A 7754-nucleotide genomic window follows, 5' to 3' on the forward strand; every position below is an offset into this window, starting at 1 on the left:
TCTGTTTTACTACATGTAACTCACCTCTAAGGTAGGCCCAAGGCAGCCTCACGGACAGAATGCAGTGTATATAAAAGGGGGGACATGTACTGGTGTGTTTTACATGCCCTGATAGTGGAATACTGCTAAATTCGTTTTTCACTATTGCAAGGCCTATCTCTCCCATAGGGTTACACGAGGATTGTCTTGAAATATCTTTCAAGTGTAATTTCCCATGGGGAGCAGATAGAGATGTAGAGTTTGGGATCTCTGAACCTACAATTCAAAAATACATCTTTTGGTGAATTTGGTTTTTGAATTGTAGATTTGAAAATACCACTTTTAGAAAGTAGGCATTTTCTTGCTTAATCATTTTATGCCTCTGCCCGTCTGTGTAATACACGTCTGGGTCAGGATGGCACTTTGGCTGTTTGTGAATTCAGTTTAGACAGTTACACAAAGCGAGCTGATGTGTGGCTTGCATATGCTGATGGGTCTTCCTGAGCTAGAGTGGTGGGAGAAGCTTACACTTGCATATGAATAGGGCTGTGCCTGTCTTTACACAAAGCAGTCTCCAACACCTTGGAGTGCGTCTGGGACCAGGGCAGGAAAGGCGAGGTCTTGTGCACTACAAAGAATTTCCTTTGAAGTGTGCCTACTTCAAAGGCAGAAATGGGTATAAATACCGGATCTTTGACCCCAAAATGTTAAAATCCTTCTGGTATGAGGACATTCTGCCAGGAAAAAGAGCTGGATGGTGTAGGAAGGACTGCCACTCTGCCTGCTGCCTTGCTGTGTTGGCCTGCTCCTTGCAGTGAAAGAACTGGACTTTGCTTTCTACATCCTGCTTCCAAAGGTTCTCGAAGTGTTTGAATTGAGCTTATCTCCTGTAAAGAAGTCTCAGGAACATCAAAAACTTCATCCACCAGCACGTTGGTTATCTTGCTGAGAGTCCTGGCTTTCCAAGTGGTGCCAAATCAAGTTCCTTGGCCCTTGGGAGTGAGTTCTGATGCATCCAAAAAGAGACCAAGCACATTGATTTCAGAACGACTTTGGAACCAGCGCCGCTGTCAGACTCCGCACCGCTGCCTGCACCGGAGCCGTGGTCTCCGCTGAGTGCAACAACTGCGACCAACGTCGCAGGCCTGACACTGCTCCATCACTTCTGAAGTCCCGCCACAGCATGAGTCCTGAGTGCTGTAACACCGGACTTTGACGCAGCACCTGTGGCTCAGTGGTGTGATTGTGGCACTGCAAAGTCAACACCTTATGTCTTGACCAGCTAGATTCATCTACCCAGCCTTGTAGTAAGGAATGGATGCCTCGCCACCGACGCCACATCACCTACCTTACCATTGTAAGGAACCAATGTCTCATCTACCCTGCCTAGCAGTATGGAACCAACGTCTCACCTCCCCGGTAGCAGTAAGGAACCAACGCCACACCGGCTCCAGTGATGCCTCACCTCTTCAGCTCCGTGCAACATCTTTGTTTCCCCGTTTTCAAACGTACTGTACCTGGAGTCCGTACGACTCAATGACCGGCCCGCACTCCCTCGCGAGTGACGTTGGACAATTGGGAATGACTCCATCAAGATGCCGTGATAGCCCCAGTTGGAACTATTGTGTTTCTAAGGTCTATACCGAGATTTAATCTTTGAAAATGTATGGGGCATATTTATACTCTGTTTGCGCCGAATGTGCGGCAAAATATTTGATGCACATTCGGCGCAAACCTTGCCCAATATTTAAACTCTGACGCCCGACCCCGCGTATGTCACAATTCCACTGTGTGCGTCATTTTTTGGATGCGGGAAACTGCCTTGCTTTAATGATATGCAAGGTAGGCGTTCCCGCCCAAAAAATGACTTTAAGGCCTGTGCGCCTTATTTATACCCCAGCGTCATTTTGACGCACAGGAGGGGGTGGGCCTTAAAAACGACGCACAGCCTGATGTGTGTCGTTTTTTAACGCCTGGGTCAGGGCAGGCGTTAAGGGACCTGTGGGCTCCGAAGGAGTCCAGAGGTGCCTTCCCCTGCCCCCAGGGACACCCCCTGCCACCCTCGCCCACCCCTGGAGGACACCCATGGATGGGGGGACCCATCCCAGGTAAGTACAGGTAAGTTGAGGTAAGTATTTTTTTTACTTTTTTTTTAAGTGGCATAGGGGGGCCTAATTTGGGCCCCCCTACATGCCACTGTGCCCAATGCCCATGCCCAGGGGACAGAAGTCCCCTGGGCATGGGCATTGGGCAAGGGGGCATGACTCCTGTCTTTGCTAACACAGGAGTCATTTCAATGGGGGTTGTGCGTCAAAAAATGGCGCAAGTCCGGTCTGAGGTCCGGCTAACAGCATTCCTTAGATAAGGCACCCGCATGGTGCGTAGGAATGGCGTTAGCACGCGGTAAACGTTTTGACGCACAACTGAATATTGGCTATTTTTCTATACTGGTGTGAAGTGCTGTTGTGGTTTTTTCACTGTTTTACTCTTTGTGTGTACAAATACTTCACACATTGCCTCTGAGATTAGCCTGACTGCTCATGCCAAGCTATCAAGGGGGTGAGCAGGGGTTATCTTAGCTGTGTGACTCCCTTACCCTGACGAGAATGAGGGTCCCTACTTGCCAACTAGAGACCTCATTTCTAACATTCTTTAAGAGCTTCTCAACCAAGGATAGGGTCTGAGCCACAGTACCTGCTAGTTTCCTACATTACTTTATCGCTGTGATACTACTGTTAAGGATTTGATCACAATTTGAAGGGACAGCCTCTTTCTTTTGACACCATTTACCAAAGTTCCTCTAGTGCTGAGCATACTGACTGTAGATGGTTTCTTACATTCCAGGATATCCTAAACCACTTCCTTTGAACAGCATTAGTCCTGTGGAACCTACCATCCAATTTCTAAACTATGAGATTCAAAGTCACTAACAGTGCTTGTGACAGCACCAGGAAATGCAGGTGTGGGGGATGAAGTGAAAGATGACAGTAACTTCCCTACACTGAAAGATTTACCACAGAAACTGAGTCCATCTCGGCCAAAAAGGCGCCACCAGAATCAAGTGATACTGCTCGCTGCTGGCCTTCTGCAACCCCCTTGGCAACAATGGAATTGAGGGAAACACAAACGACAGGTCTCACCTCACCAACATCACTTCCAATGGCCATACTTTCAGATGCCATGTTTTGGAACAGAAGTCCGGGAGAAGGGCATTGTCTTGGTAGGCAAGCAGATTCAACCACGGTTTCCTAAACCTCTTGATGATCAACTGAAAAGCCTCCACACTGAGGTGGTACGAAATTGAAGTGGGAATGTTGCGATTTTGTCGATATGTCCACACATTCTCTGCTCTCAGATCTAAGACTTGACTCTCTGCCTATGAAAATGTGTTAATGGCCATCCTGGCCAACTACTTGTTTTCGTGCTTCCTTGCCTGTTTAAATAAGCTCTCACCACCCGATTTTCTGTCTTCACCAATACTGCAGACATTAGCCTGGAAGCAAACTCTAGAAGGCCGACCAAACTACTTTTAAATCCTTCCAGTTTCAGGGTGTTAGCCTTTCTGCCTGTGACCACTCTTCTTTTGATCGGAGCCCTGGAAATTAGCGCCCCACCCCCACATGCTAGCGGCTGAGATAAGTACTGTTGGGTCTGGCAGATGAAAATTAACTCCTTTTCCTAAGTTTTCTGTGTCCAGCTACCACTGTAAGTGAACCCTCACTTCACCCAGCACAGGGATCATTGTCTTGAACTGCTATGAAACAAAAAAACAGTTCTCCAGGAGATGATACACACTTGGCTTCAGGTGATGGCATCCGCAGGTACCAGCCCCATTGTGTCTGACAACCCATGCACCATCAACTATTACCTCGAAGTAGCTGGGTCAGTGACAAAATTCAGACTCTCTTCACGGGAGTGAACATCTGCCCCTTTCTCGTACCTATCAATGCCCCTATGAAAGTCTTCACTTGGTCTGGATGGAGACTGGACTTATGTTAGCTCACAATAACCCCAGCTCTTCTAAACAGGTGCACACCATCCTCACCTGGGGCTGCACCTTCAAATGAGAACCAGAAATCAACCAGTCTTCGAGACAGGGAAACAAATGAATCCCTTTCAGTGCAAAAATTACAGCACAGGAGCAAGTACCTTTGTGAAGACTCTTGGGGATGATGAGAGCCTTGAACTCGAAACGCTGTCCCTGAATCATAAACATCAAGAATTGTTGCCTCTCTTCTATGACTGGAATATGAAAATATGCATCCTGCAAATCCAGTTGCCAGAAACTCCTGCTCCTCCAGTAGTGAAATAACTGCCTGGAGAGTCAACATCCTGAATGGGATGTGTTTCACAAATGTGTTCAACCACTTCGGATCCAGTACCAGCCTGTATTTGAAGCCTGGCTTTGGAAGCAGGTAATAGAATACATGCCATACGCTCTCTGTGGCACCACTACTACTGCCCCCTCCTGGACACCGCTTAACACTGCTTGCCTTTTCACCAAAAATCCTTTGGGATCGGTATACTTTGAAAACAAAGTCATTGCATGTGATCTGTGAATTCTATAACGTACCCCCTTTTTATGATTTGAAAAAAACATCTGTCCGGTACCACTTGCACCCATTGGTGATAAACGTTCTGGAGTCAAGTCCGCACGCTGAGGCTCATATAGTCAGGATTTACCTGGCTGCTGGTTATGTGACTGTGGTCGGGATTTTGAATACAGCACTTCGTCCCGATCTTGGTCCTTGTCTCGAAAGGGCTGTTTCTTATCTTTTAAAGACTGCCATGGCCTCTTGAGCATTTAATCTCCTTCGCCAACTTTTTAGCCATGTCGTCCAATGGCCCATGGAATAGATGATCACTAAAAAGGGAAGGTAATGAATAGGCGACTTTTGTGCCTGGTCCACTTTCTTGAGTTTCAGCCACATCAGCCTGCTGCCAGCAATAGCTGCTCCGGTTGCAGCCGCAGATGTCTTTAATGAATCGAACTCCATTGTGCCCAAAATGTCCATAGGATCCTTATTGTCATCTAGGCAGTCCGAGAGTGACTGGAAGTCATTCAACGTGGCCTGAGAAGCATAAGTCGCAAACCTATTAGCACACAATGCAAAATGGGAAGTTGCATAGCTCCTTTTAAAAGCATGTTGTATTTTGCGTTCTACATCAACAGGCAAAGAAGACTCCTCAGAGGACAAAAATGGGTTTGACGCCAGAGTCGCCAGAATTGTGTTAGCTTTCGGAACCTGAAGAAAAGCTTATCAAGTTGCTACAAACAGTATCCTTCGGCAAGAAATCTCGGAAAAGACGACTTATCCTAATCCTTCCAGTCCTTTATAAGCACAGATTTCAGAGCATCCTGGAAAGGCAGAGTAACCACCTGTGGAGCCACATACTGAGACAGAAAATCTCCCTGTGAAATGTATCCTGTAACTTAAGGATTTCTCTCATGTGGGCCTTAGCCTCTTCTGACACCCTTGGATATAACGTCCTTTAGGACTTTCTTCAGAGTCCACATCAGTATCCAGCCTTTGCCTTTTATCTTGTGGATCAGCCATGGCTGAATTCAATTTCACCTTTTATCAGGGCTTCCAATTCCCCCATGGAAATGGGCAATTCATCGTTTTCAGATCCCCCAGCAGGAACCTGGTTATTCTTCTTCTGAGAACCCTTTTGAGACTCCGTAATGACCTATTGAGCCTCCCCCATTAATCTATTAGCCTGTAAACTCTGTAGTTCCTTCTGCTACTGCCAAGTGACTCCTTATAAGGGGCCAGAAATTATCCAGGTACACCCATGGAAGGTATAAAAGGGAGCCATAAGGATCAACACTTTCTCTCAAAACATGATAACCTCAGAGCTCTCTAGCCGGAGAAGACCCACTATGAGGTAAACTTCTATTTAAAAAAAATGTGAATGGACTTTTTTTGAGCGCTATACTCAAAACAAGTCTGGGTTTAACTGCAGAGAAAATGAGCATGAAAAGTAACCAAAAAGCCATTTCTCAGGCAACTGACTAAAGCCAATGAAAACACCCTGGTAGAAACTAGGCACAGCTTATAGCAGGCGTATGCACTTCTGTGGACCATTCAAGCATCCTGCTCTCTGAATTGTCAGCCCCCGGGCCGCAAACAACAACATTTATATATAGTTACACATAAAGAAGGAGCAGAGAAGCACCTCCAGCTTACACTATTTGTAGGAGAACCAGAAACTAAAGAGATTGCAGGTTAAGCGCATGACTTGCCACAGAGACATAAGAACAGTAGGGCCTATTTTTTCCTTGTTTAACCACTATTAGGTAGTTCCTATCTTGCTACCATATGGCAGCATTACCAATGGAGGGAACAGGACGTAGTTGTGGGATGTAGGTGTCATTTTTTTTGTTACATTGAAAATAAGGTCAAATGAGGGGCACTGCTTTGAATCAGAAGAGATGGAGACTCACGATGCAATTACTAATTTCCAGTTTTAGAAAAATTAGGTTACTGTGTCACATTCAATTGTTTCAAAGGAGTTTAACTTCTAGAATGTATATCTCTCTTTCCTTATATTTTTTTTTTTTAAATACCAGTGAGAAGACACATACCTACGATGTTGTTGTGGTGCACAGAGGCCTAGATTTACTAATTGCTAGTCTGTGTTATTTCTGCAACGCAAACCTACGCGGAGTTAAAGTGGGATTTACCATCCAATATAAATCTGGTTTTGTGTTGGATTAGTATCCCAAAGTAACGCAAAGCTGTGCAATGCACTGTGTTGCATTACTTTGCGTCAAGGTGGCGTTTCATGGGTGTTGTCATGAACCATTCATGGGATTTGACACAAATCCCTTTCTATAAAGATTTATGACAGGGATTTACACAGAAATCCTATGCCTCCTCGAAGCAGGTGCAACCAGGGGAAAAGTTTTAATTTCTCCTAGTTTTTCCTTGTTTGCAGTTGTGCTGCATTGTACAGCACACATACAAAGTGGGAAAGGGTTGAAAGCATTTTTTTAGGTTGAGCGCACAAGCGCTTTGACCTGTTGTAAAGTATTGTGGGCTTTTAAACACACCCACTGCACGCCTATCACACTCACTCATTTGTGGGCTTGCCGTTCAAAAATCCTTTATCATTGGTAAATGTTTTACGCTTGTCCCTCCTAGGGGAGGTTTTGTTACTGCCTTGCAGGCTGCTTGTTACATGGATAACTGCCCGATTGCCGATATGTTTGACTGTGAGCGAACTTCTATTTCCTTTTGTGTCTCTCCTTCGCGCTTATAGTGGCCATGGTGCTTTGAATTGGCTCGCTTATGTCAACTAATGTTTTACTTTTCAATTTATGCGGCAAGAAAAGTCTGGTTAGGGTAGACTAACTGGAGCACATGCGAGACCCATTGCATTGCAAATGCTCGTTTGTAATAGAAGGAGTTTAGAGAGCGCATACACACTTCCCCTGTGATGCAAGGGTGTGTGTCTTGGCGCATGGCAGTCAAAATCACACCAGTGCAGTTTTAGAGGAAGACAAAAAGATATGGCTCCGTTCTGCTCTCTCCCTTTCACACAAAGCAGTGCAGCAACTTTTGTACTGCGCTGTATTACTTTCTAATAAATCTGGGTCCAACTGCGAGCCACCATGTTGCACACCTCAGTCGGATCGCCAACTTATTCAAGAGAGAAATGCAGCACTAAACACGTTACCTGCCTCCTTTGCATAATTAATTCGTTAGCACCGAAGTCAGAACAATGGCTGCCAATGGGAAGTTTCAAACAGTGAATACATTTGGTAGGTC

This window comes from Pleurodeles waltl, chromosome 5, assembly GCF_031143425.1.
Source record: "Pleurodeles waltl isolate 20211129_DDA chromosome 5, aPleWal1.hap1.20221129, whole genome shotgun sequence".
In the NCBI taxonomy this organism is placed as follows: Eukaryota; Metazoa; Chordata; class Amphibia; order Caudata; family Salamandridae; genus Pleurodeles; species Pleurodeles waltl.